At 44.6% G+C, this 21,067-nt stretch overlaps 1 pseudogene across 1 annotated transcript; it reads right to left on the reverse strand.

Moving 5' to 3' along the window:
• Positions 1 to 807: 807 nt before the first annotated feature.
• LOC309973473 (acyl-coenzyme A synthetase ACSM5, mitochondrial-like) lies at positions 808 to 20,789 on the reverse strand (annotated as a pseudogene). Its single transcript has 7 exons — positions 20,586 to 20,789; positions 11,222 to 11,437; positions 7,383 to 7,593; positions 3,434 to 3,593; positions 3,245 to 3,348; positions 1,295 to 1,415; positions 808 to 924 (listed from the first exon to the last, which is right to left on the reverse strand). The product of its transcript is annotated as an acyl-coenzyme A synthetase ACSM5, mitochondrial-like (transcript).
• Between the last annotated feature and the right edge of the window lie 278 nt (positions 20,790 to 21,067).

The raw sequence follows: 21,067 nt of genomic DNA on the forward strand, positions 1-21,067 counted from the left end.
ATTGAGTTAACCTACCACAATTTAGTTAATCATTGCCCTATTAAGTTAGGCATTAATTTTTTTTCCCCACTGTTTTAAATAATGCTACAGGAAACATCTCTTGAATACTTTCTTTTGTAGTGGTTCCCAAAGATGGAGTTTCTGAATTAAAAGGTATGACCAGTTTTTATGGCACTGGATATGATTACCAAATAGCTTCATCAAAAGGGCCAAGTGGTTACACTCCCCCTGGCAGCGAGTGAGATCACAAGTGCCCCGACACTCTGGTACCCTCTCCTCTGGAGGGCCAGCTGAACGCTCTTAGGAAGTAAGACCAGGGGGCAGCTGCAGAGGATGTCTCCAAATATCCAGGGAAGTCAAGCCACCAAACACTTGCTAGACCAGGCAGTGGCCCTGAACTCTGGGTTCAGAAGAGAGCAGGGGCTTCCCTGGTGGCACAGTGGTTGAGAGTCCGCCTGCCGATGCAGGGGACACGGGTTCGTGCCCCGGTCCAGCGGGAAGATCCCACATGCCGCGGGGCGGCTGGGCCCGTGAGCCATGGCCGCTGAGCCTGCGCGTCTGGAGCCTGTGCTCCGCAACGGGAGAGGCCACAACAGTGAGAGGCCCGCGTACCGCAAAAAACAAAACAAAACAAAACAAAAGCAGCATCTCAGAAGAGAGCAGCTGTTCTCTGCTCTCTTCCAGGGTCATCCAATGATTCTGGAGAAGCTCATTTGGAAACTGAAAGCCTTTGATGTCTACAGGGTTGAAGGGATGATGCTCCAACTGGGGACTAACCAGTGATCCCACCAGTTCCTTTTAGAAGCTTCAGAGGTCTATGGGGCCTTTTGGGGGCTGCCTCTTATCTCCCCACTCTTGTCTTCTCAATTTACTCCTTTGGATCTTGCCAGAAACCGTCTTCGGCAGTTCTGAAACAAAGCCCATCTAGTGACCATAAAACAAAAACACTTTGAAGTTATCATTCTACAGAAAGCCTTTCGACATTACTGGAAAGCCTCCATGATTCATGGTTTTCCCCAAACGGCAACAATGAAAACAGCTAGCCTGCAGCACATGCTCTTTCCAGCAGTGTTTCAATACCACCAACTGAATCTCCTTTATGTCAGTTCTTAGAGTGGGAACACAATGTGCTATGGGGAAGGCCCAGTGAAGAAACAGGGAGACAGGGCTGAGGCGGCAGCCAGGGTTATTCGTGTCTTCATCCTCCCAGTGTCTGATCCTGAGTGGGAGCCCAGGGAGCGTGTGACCCTTTGATTTCCCAGCTTATTCAGTCCTAGAACCCGCAGATGTGTACCTTTCCTGGGGTACCTGTATGGAGCAGTCACCCTTTTCACGTCCTCCTGGAGTTCCTGGGTTAGTTTCTCTGGATCATGTGAGGAATAGGCTGGAGAAAGGACTATAAATGCCTTTACCACCTGTTGGAAAAAACAAAAAACAAAAAACAAAGAATCAGGCCTCATGTAACAGCTCTTTTCTCCTTAGCCTAGCCTTGTGAATAAGTGCTCACGCTTACCAGCCCAACATGGAAGTTCTACCAGTGACTTGGACTCAGCCAGTTGGATACCAGTTTTTTTCTGTTGCCTGCCTTTCCAGGATCAACTATTGGGAGTTATGGCTTTTATGGAGTGATTTTAGAATCCTATTTTCCAAACTCTTCCCCATACCTGAAATGGCACAGTTAGAAGCCAACATGCTTCCCTTAAGATGCCAATACTTTGGAGAGAGGAGATTCACAAACTCCTTAGGGTTCATTACGTATAGGTTTTCCTGACTAGGAAGGCAGCTAGGTACAGGTTTGGACAGGCAGGATTGGGGGAAAATGTGTACCACTTGCAAGGGGAGGTGGGTCTTTCTGAGACTGCAGGTATGAGTGTTTGCAATCAGCAAGCATTTTGCTGCACAGCTGTTTCAGGCATCCTGAGGGATGTTCCGCACCTTGGCTCTCTCTGCCCACATCTGTCTTGCAGGTTGCCTCCTGCCAAGGAAGAGAAATAGTCCCAACCTCAGGTACACCAGAACATGGTTTCTGACAGGAATGGAAGAGTTCAAAGGCCAGCATACAACTCTGTCAACAACACCTAAATGGTGGTTCATTGTCTTTGCATACTTCCCAGTGGTGGGCATCTCACTACCATTTCATGTGCAGATAGATCTGGTTTTTAGGAAGGGCTTTCTCTTACTGCTAAAACTACCAAGCATTTATCGAACACTTTCTACGTGCCAGTCTCTGTTCTGAGCATTAGACTTGGCTAACTTTCAGCACAAGCCATTTGTCATGGCCCCAGTTAATGTGAGCCATGCGGGACTAGGCATACTTTTCCAGGCACAATTTCTCTCCCCCATAGATGGGATTCTCACCCCGCTCACTCTATATTAGTGGCCTCAAATTTAGTGGGCGTCGGAATCACTTGGCTAGGGGCTTCTGGTCAAAATGAAGATTCCTTAAGGCTGCATTCCCAGTCCCTTTGATTCAGCAAGTCTCACTTTAGGTCTAGAAATCTACATCTTAAACAAAAATCCCAGAAGACGTAGCTGTGAGCAGTCCAGGGCCCAGACTTTGCAAATCACTCCCTGCCCTGAGGCTTCTGAAAATGCAGCTCGATCTTGCACTAACTTTCATAGGGTAACTATGTTATACTTTAGGGTTATGTTGGATTTACAGCCAGTGAAAAGTTCGTAGGTCTGCCTATGAGCTTATTTCTCTCATACTGTCTGTTCTTCTGGGACCCACGGGAAGGAATTTCCATTTCTCCTGAGAAAGGCCATCTTATTAAATGTGGTCCTTGTTTCTGACATATCAAGGTCACTTTAGATACTTATTTTGTCATCCCTCAAGTTAGTTATCCCTCCCAGGTTAGAGCCATCAGCAACCATGTTTGGTGTGCTCACTACATCTTTATCTGCAAATGGAAAAGGACATTTTATTGGACAGGGTGGATGACAAAGCCAGCACCTGCCACTAACATCTCCCACCTAATAGCCCCTTTTGGACACAGTACCGTGTCCACTTGACACCAAAGTGTTGATATCTTCCCATGGTGTCCCTCTAGAGCATATTTGTATCTCTAAAGATGTGAGGGCAATGCTTAACCAAAAGGAATGTGTGTCTGTCTGATGGTGGCATTTCAGACTTAGTGGTACCTGGATGGGGTGAGATATGGGGGAACCTGGGCCTTCCAGCTTACTCTGCTGGGTGCTAATAGGCAAAGAACCAGGAAGTAATGCTCTTGATTGCACTAGTTACCTCCCCTCTGAGGGGGTCCAGGCTGCTTGCTGACCACAGCAGACTGCAGGACGGCTGGGTGCTCAGCAAGTGCCCTCTCCACTTCAACGGGCCCAAGCCGGTAGCTGCAAGAGAAAAACAAACTCTTCCAAGTGTCCTCTCCTCTCCCATGAAGCTTCAAAGGGAGAAGGAAAGAGCAGACAACTTGACCTTGAGGAACTGATCACATCATTATTTCTTCCCATGAACCAAAAGTAGCCATCCTTGTCCACGTGGGCTCAGTCCCCTGTCATGTAGAAGTCCCCTCGCTCTGATGCTGCTGTCTTCTCAGAATTGTCCTGAAATTCACAGTGAGCCCATGAAGGGTCATCTGGGCACAGTCGCTCAGGACACATGGCCTGAGCAGCCCCATGCAGAAGGCTGGGGACCCTTCAACAGGAAGTCCAGTGGCTAGAAGTCCCCACTGGACAGGCAGCCATGAATCTGTGGGTTTTCCCTCTTTTTTTTTTTTTCAGGTTCACATCACAGATATAGTTTTTTTTTGTTGTTGTTAGTTTCTGCTTTATAACAAAGTGAATCAGTTATACATATACATATGTTCCCATATCTCTTCCCTCTTGCATCTCCCTCCCTCCCACCCTCCCTATCCCGCCCCTCTAGGTGGTCACAAAGCACCGAGCTGATCTCCCTGTGCTATGCGGCTGCTTCCCACTAGCTACCTATTTTATGTTTGGTAGTGTATCTATGGGTTTTCCCTCTTTTAACTGGAAGGAAGCTGCCAGGAAATGATTAAGGATAGCCGCCCACTGCCAGCCGTAGAAGGGTCTAGGCAGCATACTTGCATGCAGGTGGGTGGGCACATGGCTATTGGCTCTGTTTCTTAGGATAAAAGAGCACACTGATGCTCTTTGTGCGCAACAATCACTGAAGATAGAAAGGGAGTGGCTGGCCAAGAGCAAGGGTAGGGGAAAGAGGTACGACACCAAACTCTGATTCTCAAAGCTTTGAGTAAAGCTACTGCTCAGTAAGAAAAAGAAGCAAATTACTGGAACAGGCGGCAACACACATGAATCTCAAGAATGTTACACTGAGTAAAGGAAAGCAGACACAAACCAATGAATACTTTGATTCCATTTACATGAAGTTCTTTTTTTAACAAAAGGCAAAATTAATCTTCAGTGACAACAAACAATTTAGCAATTGCCTGAGCCCTAGGGATTGGTTGCAAAGGGGCACAAGGGAACTTTTTAGGGTGATAAAAGATGTTCTATAACTTGATGTGGTGATGGTTACATAGGTATATATACATTTGTCAAAAGTCATTGACCCGTATGTTTAACATAAGGGCATTTCATTGCATGTAAATTATACTTTAATTTTAAAAACGCATTCTGAAAAATAAAGAAAAAAGCTATGCTGTCAATACCTAAAAATAAATCTAGCACAAAATCTGTAAGAAGCATACGTAGAAAATGTAAAACTCTACAGAACATTAAAGAAGATATACATAAGTGAAAAGATACACTTAATGTCATAAAGATGTTAATTCTCCCCAAATTGATCTATAAACAATTCATCTCCAACTAAAATGCTAACAGATCCGCAGAACTTGACAAATTGATTCTAAAGTGTGTATAAAAGAACAGAGGACCAAGAATAGGTAAAACGTTTCTAAAGAAGTTGAGTAAGAAGGAGAGACTTGCTCTACTAGATATTGAGACTTATGATCATGTTTTTGTGGATAAGGCTCTAACTTTCTCAGGGTGATGACGCTTGTTGTCAGGGAGATGTATTCAAAGTGCCCCCAGCAGAGCCAAGGCCCTCAGAAGGGAACGTGCTACACAAAGCTTAATAACCATATTCACCCCCAAATTGGGGGAGCTCTAAGCAGCCGTAGAAGATGAATTTTTCCCAAAATACTTAGTGCCACAAAAAAGACGCGTGACATAACTTAATGTTAAAAAGTGCGTAGTACAAAGTTGTGGTATGGTGCCAATTATGTATGAAACAGTACCTGAGGACCCTTTGCTTGCATAGATTTCATTTAAAAAATGTATTATTTCTGTATTATACAATTATATATCTCTTATAGAATAAATAGAAAATAAAGATGAAGGATGACAAAAGGTCAGCCTCACTACTCAGATAATCAAGGCTAAAAATTTGATCTGTGTATGGGACCTTTTCATGGCTTATCTGTGATTTTATGCATATACACATTTGTGTGAATACAAAATATGCTATACATGTATTTCTACAATCCAATTTTACCTCAGTTAACAATCATAAACAATCATGAACATCTCCTCACAAGAACAAAAAAGTGTAATGAAATATAAAATATTTGCATAATATTACCCTGTGTGGCTATAATATTATTTATTTAAACACTTTCATGTTATTAGAAATTTGGATTCTTTTTCGTCTTTTCCCTTTCCTTTTCTTTTTCTTCTTTTTCTCTCTTTCTCTCTCTTCTTTTTTTTTTAATATACAATGCTATAATATCATTTATATAAGTAATTTCCCACTGTTAGAAATTCAGAGAGTACCTCCACCTTTTTCATCTGTTATAAACAACACTGTATTGAACATCTGTGCATTTGACAGTTTGTTTCCATAGGAAAATAAGTAGATTCCTTATACTGGGTATAAAGTTGAAATAGGTACATTAATTGACGTGTGCAATCTCAGCTATATGGAATGTGTATGCTAATGAGGGGGGAATGAACTTACCTGGTCAGACCTACTGACCACTCAGCATTCACAGAGCAACTGTGGCCTGACAATCTCTATTAATTTTCAATGTTCCATGATTCTCATGAAGAGATTTAATATTTTTTTCTTAGTTAAAAATGACCCAGAAAGAAAACTAACAGCTGGTGCTAGTGATGAAAAGAAAAAGTTGAAGAAAACAAACGTTCTTTTTAGCAACTAACTTTACAACTTGACTCTCTCAATGTAATGATCACAGACCAGAGAGGTCCTGTATTTAAGCTCTATGAGGACAAGGGTCTTTGCTTTCCTGTCCAGTGCTGTATACTTAGTGGCATGAAGTAGGCACTCAGTGAATAAGGAATAAATTCTTCAGGGAAGTCAAGGATTTACTTTCACCTACAAAAGTGATTAGAAGAAAATACATTTGAATTTTCACATTATCTCTGCTTGATGGAATTACGATGTTGTTATTGTCATTGTTTTGTAGGTAGATTTCTATGACTTTCAATAAAATACCATGAAAGAGTATTTCTGTTGTAATCACAGAAAAGCCACAAAATACATATACAGCATTTCAAAAACAAATGGACTGACTTTTATCTGCTCCTTCCAGTATTGTTGCTGATCGATGGCTCAGTATATGCAGCAGATGGAGTTTCTGTAAAGCTCGGCTGCACGTTTCGATCACCCGGGAGCTGACGCACATTCTCAGGAAGTTGGCTCTCACTGATGTGGAGCTTGAGGACCAGGAATGGTTGAAGCTTCCAAGGTGCTACTAATGAGCATCCAGGACCGAGAACCATGTCAGCAGAGTTTGTTTTGTTTTGTTGGTTTTTTTTTGTGGTACGCGGGCCTCTCACTGTTGTGGCCTCTCCCGTTGCAGAGCACAGGCTCCGGACACGCAGGCTCAGCGACCATGGCTCACGGGCCCACCCGCTCCGCGGCATGTGGGATCTTCCCGGACCAGGGCACGAACCCGTGTCCCCTGCATCGGCAGGCGGACGCTCCACCACTGCGCCACCAGGGAAGCCCTAAAAAGTCTATTTATTTGTCAAGATTAAAAGACCGGAAGGTTTCTTTCCATAAAAATCCAAGTTTTTTTAATTACAAAAATCAGAAGTTCTGGAAACACTGGCCCTCATTCACACATGGAAACGTGCGTTTGGAGTTTGGAGGAGTGGTGGTCCCTGCTGGGTGAGGCATGTGAGCTCCAGTTCAGCGCAGTCCTCAGCACTCCCTGCTGCCTCACACCAGCCTGTTTTAATCAATTATAGTGCTCTCTGGCCCCTGTACACAATCAAGTTTGTGATGGTTGGGCAAAGGGGAAGTAAACAAAACGCCACATGGGGTTCAATTTCCTCCATCTCCCAAACCTTGTGGGTGCTGCCAAAGCTCGGGCAGGTTGTGTCAGCCCCAACTGGGAGTCTCAGCCCTGCTCACTGACCTGTCCGCATACAAGCCACACTGACCAGCCACCACTCTGGGAGCTGAGGAAGCAGCAGCATCATTCTGTCTCCAGGCTGCAGGCCACACGTGCCCCCCAGAACGTTAGCTGCCTTCCTGGACTGCTCCCCCAACTCCCCAAAGCTCCCCTTGACCTCTGCTCCCATGCCACTGACCCATCAGAAGGCAGGGATTGGGGGCCGGTGCCCAGCCTAGGCAGCGGTATTGGCAAAAAAGTAGAAACCATTGGTGAGGAATTTTGTTTGCTTGCTGTTGTTTTTCAAATTTAATTTTATTTTTACAACAGTTATTAAATACACAGGGTTCAAAAATCAAAATATGAAAAGATATGCTTTGAGAAGTCTTCTTCCGCCGTTGTGCCTATCCACCTGCTCCCCACTTCACCTGTCTCCATGAGTAACCAATATTATTAGTTTCTTGCAAATCCTTCCAGTGTTTCTTTAGGCAAATGTCAAGTATATTCTTTTCTCCATACCATCTTTTTAATGCAAAAGATAGACTAAAATGTATACTGTTGTGTCCTCCCTTTTTTAAAATGGAGATATGATTCTCCTACCATAAAATTCACCATCTTAAAGCACATAGTTCAAGGGTTTCTGGTATATTCACAGAGTTATGTAACCATCACTATCGTCTAACTCCAGAACATTTTCATTATCCTAAAAGGAACTATCTCACAGATCAGTAGTCACACCCTGTTCTCTCCTTACCAAGGCCCTGGCGACCACTAATCTGCTTTCTGTATGGGTTTGCCTCTTCTGGATATTTGACATGAATAGAATTATACAATATGTAGCCTTCCGTGTCTGGTTTCTTTCACTTAGCATAATGTTTTCAGGTTTATCCATGTTGCAGCATGTGTCAGTGTTACATTCTTTTTAATGGCTGAGTAATATTCCACTGTATGGGTAGACCACATTTTGTTTGTCCATTCATCAGCTGATGGACATTAGGGTTGCTTCCACTTCCATAATGTTGCTATAAACATTTGTGTATAAGTGTTTGTGTGCACATGTTTTCTGTTCTCTTGGATATACACCTAGGAGCATAATGCTAGGTCATACGATAACTCTATGTTTAACTTTTTGAGGAATTGCCAAACTGTTTTCCACGGCATCTGTACCATTTTACGTTCCCACCAGCAATGTATGAGGGTTCTAATTTCTCTACATCTTTGCTAACCTTTCTTAGCAAACACTTTTTTTTTTTTATCGGTATGCGGGCCTCTCACTGTTGTGGCCTCTGCCGTTGTGGAGCACAGGCTCTGGACGCGCAGGCTCAGCGGCCATGGCCCTCTGCAGCACGTGGGATCTTCCCAGACCTGGGCACAAACCCATGTCCCCTGCATAGGCAGGCAGACTCTCAACCACTGTGCCACCAGGGAAGCCCTAGCAAACATTTTTTGTTTGTTTTTGTTTGTTTGTTTTATTTTGTTTATTTCTTTTATTTAACACTTTTTTGTTTCTGTTTTTAACTGTGTCACTCTGTGTGAAGTGGTGTCTCATCGTGGTTGGGATTTTATTCCCCTAATGAATAAAGATGTCGAACATTTTGCCCTGTGTATATTGGCCTTTTGTTTATATTCTTTAGAGAAGTGCCTATTTGAATCCTTAGCCAATATTTTAATTGGGTTATTTATCTTTTTATTGTTGAGTTTGAATTCTTTATATATTGCAGATATGTGCAACATGTATATAGGTGTGTACATATATATGATTTATATATGTATATCAGATATGTGATTTGCAAGTATTTTCTCCCATTCTGTGGGCTATCTTTTCACTTTGATCTACAAATACTAGACATTTTCATGAAGTTTGATTTATTTATTGTCTTTCATTGCTTATGTTTTAGAAACCATTACCTAATTCAGGATATGCACTTATATTTTCTTCTAAGAATTTTATAGTTTTTACTCCTACATTTAGGTCATTGATCCATTTTTGAGTTAATTCTTGTATGCAGTGTGAGGTAGGGACCACATTCATTGTTTGCATGTGAATATCCAGTTGTGCCAGCACCATTAATTGGAAGGACAATTCTTTCCCCATTGAATTTTCTTGGCACCTTTGTTGAAAACCGATTGACCATAGATTTATGGGTATATTTCTGGATTCTTAAGTCTATCCCATTCATCCATGCCAGTCTTTATGCCAGTACCACATTGCCTTCTTTTCTTTTTCCCACACAGTCTTGATTACTGTAACTTCGTAGTAGGCTTTGAAATGAGGAAGTGTATACACCAGTTTTGTGTTCCTTTTTCAAGATTGTTTTGGTTATTATGGGTCCCTTGCATTTCCACATGACTCTATGGACAAGACTGTCTATTCTGCAAAGAAGTCTACTGGAATTTTTGTAAAGCTTACATTGAGTATGTAGATCACTTTGGGATGTATTGTCCTTTTTTGCAACTTTATAATTTCTGCCTTAATGGCAATTAAGGGTTTAAAAGTGCAGTTCTACTTATTCATACTATTCCTTTATAAAAGGCAGACTTCAGGTAAGCTTTTAAATGCATGCATAATGTAGAGGCTATTATTTTCTGTCAGTTCTTTGTTCCTGAAAGTTAAACGTCAGATGTGTTTTAAACTTCTGTCAGAATAGTCATGAAGGATATGTCACTTTTACATAATGAGGTAATATCTCAGGGGTGTGCTCACTGAGATACACCAAAAGCGTAACAAGTTTTTCTTTAATAACTATTTCCTGGATTACTCTAGCCCTTGGCTAGTTTCTAGAGTTCTGAAAAGTTGATTATGACCACTTTTCTAAGGTTTTTATTGCTGCTATTTTGGAGAAGAAAAATTTTAGAAAGTCCTTATTCCATCCTTTTTTCTGACTTAACCCTGTCTGTTTGATTTTTTTCATTAGAAGAAGTCTTCTAAGGATGAGCCTAGTGTAGGCTCGCTCTGCTTACACTCTGTAGACAGGAAAGGAGCACCCTGACTCCATCTCTTATTTCTCATTTAATTCACACAGCTCCAAGTGGCATATGAGTCCCTTTTTGTAGGTTAGAAAACTGAGATCCAAGGAGCCTAGGGATTTGCTCAAGGTCACACTTCAAGCGGATGAACCACATCTACTTGCCAGCAAAGCTTGCTTTTACATCTCAGTCATTCTCACACCACCTCCATAAATTTTACCATATCCACTAACAGTAGCCTGTTATGACATCTACTCACAGTAGTACTTGTCTCATCTTTTTTTAAAAACAAGCTCTTCTTAAAATTAACATAAATAAATTTCTTTGAGGTAAAGTTTATATTCTCCTACTACAAATAAAAAGTACCTTTAACGTAGAATTCGGAGAGAGGCACAACAGACACATAAGGAAGGGAAAATGAAGAAGGAAGCAAATGCACAGAGACACCCGAAGAAATAGAGATCATCTGAATTCAATTCTGCGTATCTGCTGTGACCTGTGAAAAGCTTTGAGCCGTAGCCAAGCTCTCTCCTTATTTAAAAGGGATGTGCGTGACGTGAGGAAGATACTAAAAGCAGACTAGGAGTCATACAAAACTTTCTCCTTCACTTGCTCAGGATGATGGGAAGGGAATCAAAAGGGGCGTAACTCTCTCCCTGTGTGATCTGGGCTCAGGAATGTGAGACACACTAGCGACTGGGCAAGGGTGTCTAAGGCTCAAAGACTTGGTCATAATTGTTCTTCTAAGGTTAAATGCTAACAGTTTAAATTTTAGGACTTGAGAAACTCCCAAGTCAAAATGTCCACATGTCTTGTAGCCCTGAGTCTCACTGGGGTGCCCAAGCGTGGACGGAATCTGATGCTCAAGGTGGACCCTGGGACACAGTGAGCTTCACTCTTTCCAGCTGACTCCACACGTCCAGCACATCATGGGCAAAGTTGAAGTACTCAGGCGCTGGCTGTCTGCCCAGGCTGATGATTTCCCAGGTGGCCACAATCTTCTGAGGGACAGGTAGAGGTGGCAGCTGCCCATGAGACACACAGATACCCCAGGCATTTCTCAGAGCCTGGAGGACCAGTCCTCTGAGCCATAGCCTCCTGTTGCCTCCTGCCTATCACCAAAGAGGAGAGAGAGCATCGTCATGAATTCTGGGCTTCAGGGAGACTCTGAGGTTGGAGAGAAGCTTGTGGTCAGCCCTAGGGTGAGCTCGGCACATGTCGGCTTGTAGAGCAGAGTCCTGGGCTTTAGTCTGAGTTGCATGGTGTGATTTTGATCATTTCTCCTCCCTGGACATGAGGTCTAGCCCTTCCACCTCTGCTGTCCGTGGATCTCTGCGGATCTGAGCGCAGGAACTCAGAGCCTGCTTCCCAAGGCTCCGTCCTTCAAAGCGAATCCCTCCAAAAGCCTTTAGCAAATCCTGAACTGGCCTGACAATGCGAAAGAGAACTCCAGGGCAGCACTCTCCAAAAGAAATGTGATGCGAACCACACGTACTCGTGTAATACACAATTCTCTACTAGTTTCATTCAAAAACGTAAAAAGAAACAGGTGAAATTCACTATAATACATTTTATTTAACTAGCTATATCCTATAATTTCAACATGTAATCAATATCAGAAATTATTAGAGAAATTATTTTACATTTTTTGTTGTTGTTGTTCTTAATTCTTTGAAATCCAATGTGCGTTTTACACTTACAGACACACTTCAGTTTAGACCAGCCCCATTCAAATGCTCAAGAGCTCCACGTGGCTAGTGACTACTGTATTGGACAGAGAAGTTATAGTGCCCGGCTCTTCAGAGTGTGGCCTATGGACCAAGGATCTCAGCGTCACCTGGGAGCAGGTTACAAAGGCAGAACTTTAGACCCCACCCTCGACCTGTGGAATTAGAATCTGCATTTTAACAGGAACTCCAGGTGAGTCGAGCACGTTCAAGTTTGAGAAGTGAAGCAGTGGCCTCGGGACTGTCTCCCCAGTTTCTTTCCGCCAAGTTCCTCTTGGTAATAATAATAATAGAATATGGGAGTAATAAATGCCATGGACTAAATGTCTGTGTCCCCCCCAAATTTGTATGTTAAATCCTAACCCCCAATGCAATAGTGTGAGGAGGCTGGACTGCTGGTGGGTGATTAGGTCATGAGGGTGGAGTCCTTATGAAAGAGACCCCAGAGAGCTCCCTGTTGCTTCTTCTCGCTGAGGATACAGCTCTGAACCAGGAAGCACGCCCTCACCAGACACCAATCTGCCCACGGTGCCTTGATCTTGCACTTCCCAGCCTCTAGAACTGTGAGAAACAAATGTTGTTTAAACCACCCAGTATACGGTATTTTTGTTCTAGCAGCCCAAACAGACGAAGACAATAATCAACAATAATAATGTGTCATGGTAACAGGAAAAGCAATAATAACTGTCATCTACTGAAGGCTTACTGTGTGTTAAGCATTTGAAAAGTGCTTTATATTTCCTTAAATCCTCATAACAACTGTATGATGTGTTATAGTCTCTATTTTATACATAAAGTGAGGGTTGGAGGGGAAAAGTGACTTCCAGGTCTCACCTCCCAGAAAGCTAGACCCCAGCTCCTGCTGTGGCCACCAGCCCTGCAACAGGGGTCGGCGTGTGAGGCAGGACTTCCTTTCCCTCACCTCCCTCCCCAGCCCCTCACCTCCCTCCCCAGCCCCTCACCTCTCCTGAACTCTGCCCCAAGCCCTTTCCTCTGCCTTTCACTCCTGGATTCTGGGGGCCCCTTGACAGCAGATAATTAGAATCCCAGACCTCCTTCCCAAGTGCGCAGCGCCATTTCAGGCCCTGTCCTCTTCAGGCTTAATCAGGAAAGGCCTCGGGGGCGGCTGACACCCCCTGCTGAAGGATTTCTCTCCACAGTGCCTTGTTCTTGAACCCAGGAAGTGAGAAGACTTCTAGGTTTTGCTTCAGCTGAATGCAGGCCTTAATGCCTGTAAACATTCGGGCTCCTGGGAACGCAGGTAAAGGCAATTTGCTGACTCAGTCTCCCTCAGGAACTTTGGCCCCAAACGCAGCCAAGAGAAGGCAGAGCCCGAAGCCAGCAGGGGACACGTGGCTTCAGCTGGTCAGCACACTTGAGCCAGCGGGCACGGCCCCGCCACCTGGGAGATAGTACTCCAGCCCCAGCGCCTGCTGGGTGTCCGGACCTAGGGGATATTTTCCCTGAAAATTCAGGTCATCATCTAATCCAAAAAGAGAACAGGAACTTTATTATATTGTAGCAGAAAGGAGACAACAGTGACAATAATATAAATCAAATCACGTCCCTTTTCTGCGCAAAACCCTCTAGAGACGGGAAGTAGACTGGCAGTTGGCTGGAGCAAATGGGCACAGGGATCTCTTTGTTGGAAATGTTCTAAATTTGGAGTGTGGTCAGAGCTGCACAGCTCTGTAAACTTACTAAAAGAAATTAATAGGGATACAAATAATTGTACACTTGAAATGAGTGAATTTTTTGTACGTAAATTATACTTAAATAAAGCTACTAAAAAGAACAAAGTCTCTGGCTCCTTGTGTCGCTCAAAGGCAAAGTCTGGAAAACAGCTGTCACCTGGCTCGCTGGGCTGCAGCCACAGTGGTCTCCCTGCGGCTTTGAAGTCCTGGCTTGGGGTGGGGTTGTTGGTAAAGTGCTTCTCTGAGAACAAAAACTGCACAAGTGACTTGTAGTGTTTGCCAGTATCTACGGTTTAAAGTTCCCACCATGGCCAGTTTTGATTCCCACCAGTTTCAACTTATCAAAGTTTAACAACCGGCCTGCAAAGTTTCTGAATATTAAGAGGCTCTCAGGTGGCCCTTCAGGCCGGCTCCAGCCAGCCCTGATTCAGGCCTTCTTGCGGGCTCCTCCGCCAGGACGCTCCATCCACATGGCTCACTGCCTTGCCACCCACAGGGCTCAGCTCATGGACCTTCAACCAGCTGCCTCATCGAAAGTGGAACCCTCTCCCATCTGACACTTCCTGCCCGCCATTCTCTGCTTGACCTTCCTCCCCAGGATTTATCACTTTCTAACAGTCAGTATGTTTTCTTTTACTGTTTATAAATTTATCTTATTTATTTATTTTTGGCTGCGTCGGGTCTTCGCGTGGCTTTCTCCAGTTGTGGCGAGCGGGGGCTACTCTTCCTTGTGGTGCGCAGGCTTCTCATTGCGGTGGCTTCTCTTGTTGTGGAGCACGGGCTCTAGGCATGCGGGCTCCAGTAGCTGTGGCTCGCGGGCTCTAGAGCACAGGCTCAGTAGTTGTGGCGCATGGGCTTAGTTGCCCTGTGGCATGTGGGATCTTCCCGGACCAGGGCTCGAACCCGTGTCCCCTGCATTGGCAGGTGGATTCTTAACCACTGTGTCACCAGGGAAGCCCTCAGTATATTTTAAAACATGTTTTTATTTTTTCCAGCTTTATTGAGTGATGGCTGACAAATGCAGTTGTATATACTTAAGGTGTACGTTGTGCTGGTTTGATACATGTGCACATGGTGTAAATGATTACTGGGACAGGGTTTCCTGCCTTACAGGTACTATGGTACTCACTTTGCATGTATCATCTCGTCTAACAATCCTCCTAGGTGTTGTATGCCGTTTTACTGGGGAGGAAACTGAGCCTTAGAAAGCATGAGTGACATGCCTGAGACCACACAGCTGCTCAGGAACAGAGCTGGCATCCGAATTCCAATCTGTAGGCACCTTTGATGCCACAGCCAGGACCCCATAGTGTGTTTTGTTTCTGGCCCTTCTTGTGATCTCCAGCCCTCCTCCCCCCACTCAGCATGGGCAGGGCAAGGCCCCCTCTTACTCAACAATGGCCTAGTCTTCTCCAGGGCCAGAACCCCAGAACTCAGAACATTGCTGCTGAGGATGTTCTGGCCTCAGTGTGTCCAGGAAGGGAGTCCACTTCTGCCTCTAGATTTAAACCCAGCTGCCTTCGGGTCCTGCTCTGGTCGCAAAGGGAAGCCAGAATCCTGCTCTTCAGGCGTGAACTTCCCTCCTCAAGGGCCACAGAGTGTGCTGCCCTGGCCCTGGCTTGGCCCCAGTGGGCCTGAGAAAAACCAGGCTTCCTGCAGGTATGAGCTTGAGTGAAAATGGCAATTCTGACTGAAGAGCCCTGCCCTGGCAGCCTTCCTTCTGCCAAGAAGGTTATAAATTTAAGTGTGAATTTCAGCATAAATTGCTACACATTAGGATCACCAAGGGGGCTTAAAAAAAAAAAAAGAAAAAGATGCCCAGACTCACCAGACCCTAGATCAATGAAATTGAATCCAATGTGTTCGGAGATTGAAATGCACAATCATGATTGAGAACCACTGAAACAGACCATGGGGTTTGTGTGACAATTAAATTAGGTTATTTGTTCATTCATTAATTCGACATACATTGAGCTCCAGATCTGGGCCGGGCACCATTCTAGGAGGAAGGGAAACAGCCCTGAACAAAGGCTCTTATATTAAAAAGTTAGAGATATAAACAAGATGCACTCAGAAATAATAATACAAAATTTGAAGCAAGCAGGGGTAATGTGACTGACAGTGCTCAAAGCTGAGGTTGGGGAGACAGAGTGGCCTGGAGAGACCCCTCTGAGTTGCTGGTGTTTGTACCGGGACACTTCAGAAAAGGCTGAATGAAGATAAGGGTAAGGGGTTCCAGGCAGAGGCAAAGGCCCTGAGGCAGGATGTGCTTGAGGCCCTGAGGCAGGATGTGCTTGAGGCAAAGGCCCTGACGCAGCATGCCTGGTGCCCTGTGACTGGGGGGAGAGAATGGAGCCCCAGCGTCAGAGGGGAAAAGGGCTGTGGAGGCCAGAGCTGGCCAGAGAGAACACACACAGGGTTGGGTTGTCTGAGATGACAAGCCATGGACCTTTTAGTAAGACAGCAATGTGATCTACATTATGTTTAAAAAGAAAATTGCTAACTGCTGTGTGAGGACTGGATTGGGGAAGCAAAGAGAATAAGTAGAGGGATCAGAAAGGACGCTACTGCTCCAGCTGGACGAGGGCCGGCGGTGCTGGGACAGGGGCCCTGTCTATGGAATGCTGGTGGAGACAGCACACACTCAGTGGTCAGTGTACTGGTTGGCAGGTAGGAAGCCCCTCCGTGTTAGCTCTTCTTATTCTCAGTCTTATTAATAAAAGTTTCCCATCACAGCACTCCCCTGGAGTAGGCGGTGGGGGGAGGATTCTGGAATCTGGGGGACTGGGGCAGACGGTGCCTGAGGAGACACAGAGGGGCAGCAAGGGATGCCCGGCCAGAAGGGCAGGTACAGGGAGAACTGAGGTCCACAGGCCCAGAGAACAGAGGGGCCCAGGTGGGGCTGAGGGAACAGTGCCAGGGGTTGAGCCAGAATGTGGTCCAGAGTTTGACGGGAGCCCCGTGATGAGGTAGGACGGCGCTGTGGCCACAGTCAGTTTCAGGAGAGAGTGCAAGAGGGAGAGAGAGACAGAGACAGAGACAGAGACAGAGAGATTACTCTCCCTGCCACCCCGCATCTACAACCTGCTCCCAGAAAGGCAAATAGTTCACTTCTTTGCTCCCTTCAGTAAAATGTCAGCTTCTGAGTGAAGCTTTCTACGTGACCCTATTTAAAATGTCAATACCCCCCTCACCTTATCCCTTTCAAATCTTCTCTGATTTACTTTTTCTCCTTAGCACTTACCAGCATGTGACATACTCGGTATTCTTTCTATCTCATTCACTTGTTTCCTCTTCTAGAATATAAGCTCCGTGAATGCAAGAACTATTGTCTATTTTGTTCACTTCTGTACCTATAATGGTACTTAGCACACATGGAGACCTTAAAAAATATTTGATGAATGAACAAACGAACGAATGAGTGATTGAGTGGATGAATGAATGATCAGGAGTTGGGAAGACTGAAGTGGGCATAGTCTGATGGTGGAGGGCTTTCTGCACAGCTCAAGGGGCTCGAGCTCCATCCCGTGAGACCTGGGGCTCTGAAAGTGTTTCCAGCCAGCAGGAAACCTGGCTCTTCCCTCTCGGGGGGTCTCACACTTCTCCCTCCCCATGAATTGAACAGGCGTCGCTGGGAATCCTGTGTCAAAGACCTGTGAGGGGAGAGCGTGGTAGGGCAGCCTCCACTGCCTGGGCTGCTCTCAGATGCTGGGTCACCCGCTGGGTTGGGTGGAGGGCACGGCAGCACAGGTCTCCCGAGTTGGAGATGAGACCACAGGCCCAGGCTTCCCGTCCCTCTGACAAGTGTTATCCAGATCTCTCAGAGAGGGTCTAACAACCTCAGGTCTTGAGGTTTCTTTCCGAAAGGCCTATTGGCACTTTTGCAAATCCCTCCCGCCCCTGCCAAACAAGAGATTCTGTGTGTCAAGGGGTTTGGAAGGGGTCGCCGATAGTCAGTTGCAGGAAGGTTCTGGGTGGCGCTCACTGCCTTATGTTCACATAACTGAGAAGTGGTTATTCTAGTGATTTTCTGTAAAATAAAATTAACTCTCTAGTACTTTGATGTCTCCATCTAGGCAAAGAACTTACGTTTACATAACTGAGAAGTGGTTATTCTAGTGATTTTCTGTAAAATAAAATTAACTCTCTAGTACTTTGATGTCTCCATCTAGGCAAATAACTTATGTTCACATAACTGAGAAGTGGTTATTCTAGTGATTTTCTGTAAAATAAAATTAACTCTCTAGTACTTTGATGCCTCCATCTAGGCAAAGAACTTTTAGATGACTCTTTCTTTTGCAAGTAAATGATTCAATGAACAAATAAACAGGTGCCAACCGGAGAATGGCACTCGCCACCCAGTTCCACAAGAATTACGTCATTAGTCACTGCGGCGGCTGACCTTAAACGCACCCTGAAAGGAGTTCAGGGCAAAGATGAGGAATGAGGCCCTCTGTGGTCTGGGAAAACCGGCAGAACAGGACTTCAGATAGTTAGATATGTTCAGGAGAAATTTTTATGGACACAATTTCTTGCATCTTCCCATACTTAGAAAAGCACTAAAACCAATAACTAGGGCTTTGGTTCCTTGCCGAGATGTGTGTTTGATTGCATGTACTCCTTCACCAAAATTACATATATACTGACCTCCCCCCTTACACCTTCTGAGCAGTTTCTCAGAGCCATCTGAGAGGCTGTCCCCCTAGGCTATAGTCCTCAACAAGATACTGAATAAGCTCAACTCACAGCTCTTATGCTGTGCGTTTTCTCCCAAGTCAACAAAGGTGAATTAATACTAGAAACAAAAGTTCCATCTAATAGCCATCGCACTGTACCAGACTTACCCAGGGCTAACGAGTGTCATGTTACCTGGTGGGCCGTGGGACTCAGCAGTAGTGAGCCCTTTGGCTGAAATGCAGATGTGAATCATATATATGCACCACTTGTCTTTCCAGAAAACCAGGCTCTCCACCGACTTCATCTTTATCTCAACTCTCTCTGTATTGATTTTATCTGACCATGTGGTTCTCAGCCTACAGGCTGCAGGACAGAGTTACCTGGAAGGCTTAAGAGACATGACAATCAATGACAATACGTGGATCTCAATTGGATTCTGATTTAAACAAACCTGAAACTTATGAAATAATCAGAGGAGTTTACTGTCTGGATATTTGATGATATGGGAAATTGTAGTTAATTTTGTTAAGTGTGATAATGGTGTTGTGGTTATGTTTTATTATAAAATCTTCATCTTTTAGAGACTCATAATGAAATATTGATGGATGAAATAATATGATGCCTGGGACTGGCTTCAAAAATAATCCAGGGCAGGGAGTTGATGGGAGTATAAAAGAAATAAGATTGGTGATGACAATAACAGAGGTTGAGTGATGAGCTACCTTGGGGGTATGTTATACCATATACCATTCTATTTTTGTGTATGTTCAAAATTTTCCAAATAGAAAGTTAAAAAAAAGAATCATCTGGAGAGCTTTTAAAACCTACAGATATCTAGACCCCACCTTGAGCAACTTTTTTTTAATAGATCTTTGTTAGAGTATAATTGCTTCACAATACTGAGTTAGTTTCTGTTGTACAACAAAGTGAATCAGCCATATGCACACATACATCCCCATATCCACTCCCTCTTGCGCCTCCCTCCCACCCTCCCTATCCCACCCCTCTAGGTCATGGCAAAGCACGGAGCTGATCTCCCTGTGCTATGTGCTGCTTCCCACTAGCTAACTATTTTACATTCGGTAGTGTATATATGTCGATGCTACTCTCACTTTGCCCCAGCTTCCCCCTCCCACCACGTGTCCTTAAGTCCATCCTCTATGTCTACGTCTTTATTCCTGCCCTGACCCTAGGTTCACCAGAACCATTTTTTTTTTTAGATTCCATATGCGTTAGCATACGGTATTTGTTTTTCTCTTTCTGACTTACTTCACCCTGTAAGACAGACTCTAGGTCCATCCACCTCACTAGAAATAACTCAATTTTGTTTCTTTTTATGGCGGAGTAATATTCCTTTGTATATATGTGCCACATTTTCTTTATCCATTCATCTGTCAATGGACACTTAGGTTGCTTCCATGTCCTGGCTATTGTACATAGAGCTGCAATGAACATTGTGGTACATGACTCTTTTTGAATTATGGTTTTCTAAGGGTATATGCCCAGTAGTGGGATACCACTTACTGGGTCATATGGTAATTCTATTTTTCACTTTTTAAGGAACCTCCATACTGTTCTCCATAGTGGCTGTATCAATTTACATTTCCACCAACAGTGCAGGAGGGTTCCCTTTTCACCACACCCTCTCCAGCATTTATTGTTGCTAGATTTTTTGATGATGGCCATTCTGATCAGTGGGATACCTCACTGTAGTTTTGATTTACATTTCTCTAATAATTAGTGATGTTGAGCGTCTTTTCATGTGCCTCTTGGCCATCTGTATGTCTTCTTTAATTTTGAATTAATAGTCTAGGGTGAGAGGAGCATCAGTATTGCCTTAAAATCTCCCCAGAGAATTTTAATGTGAATCCAAGTTAAAGAAGTACTAATAAAGCACAAGTTCCTTATGAATCCTCACAACTACTCTGGGATACAGGACTACTCACCCATCCTGCAGAGGGAGGTGCTGTGCTTTGATAGTGGACTTTGCAAAACTGAGGATCTGTGACCACTTCCAAAGTCCAGAATATGAGGTATGGGCATGAGGGCAGTGTGCTATTGTGATTTAGACCTGAGGGTAGCAAACTTTTCCTGCAGAGGGCCAGATAATAAATATTTCTGGCTTTGCTGGCCACATAGGGTCTCTGTTGCAACTACTTCACCCAGCGGTTGTGGTAAATGCAGCCATAGATGATAGTGACGGAGCGGGCGTGGCTGTGATCCTCTAACACTGTATTTATAAGAAGAGGCAGCAGGCCATAGTTTGCGACCCCTGGTTTAGACCCATAGGCATGGGGCTCAGATGTACCTGAGCTCAAGTCTCGCTCCTTCTTCTTGGATGGGTCCCCACCTTGTAAGGTGGGCATCATAATTGGACCTACCTCACAGACGTGCTGTGCGGGTTAATGAGAGGATAAGTGTAAAGCTCAAATACTAGCTTACTACGTAGTGACTGATTTATTACTGTGGGCGGGCACGGGACTGGGGACTGGGTCTGCAGTGGTGCGCAAAAAGAGACAGGGCTGGGGTTTCAGCACAGAGAAGGGACAGAAGGTAGGACCCCTTTGTCAGGACCCCAGAAGCATCAAAGCTCTTGCCACTCCTTCCCATTCTCCTCCCTCCTGTTAGGAAGGCACACTTTTAT

This window comes from Leucopleurus acutus (assembly GCF_964270905.1).
Source record: "Leucopleurus acutus genome assembly, chromosome: 16".
Taxonomy (NCBI): Eukaryota; Metazoa; Chordata; class Mammalia; order Artiodactyla; family Delphinidae; genus Leucopleurus; species Leucopleurus acutus.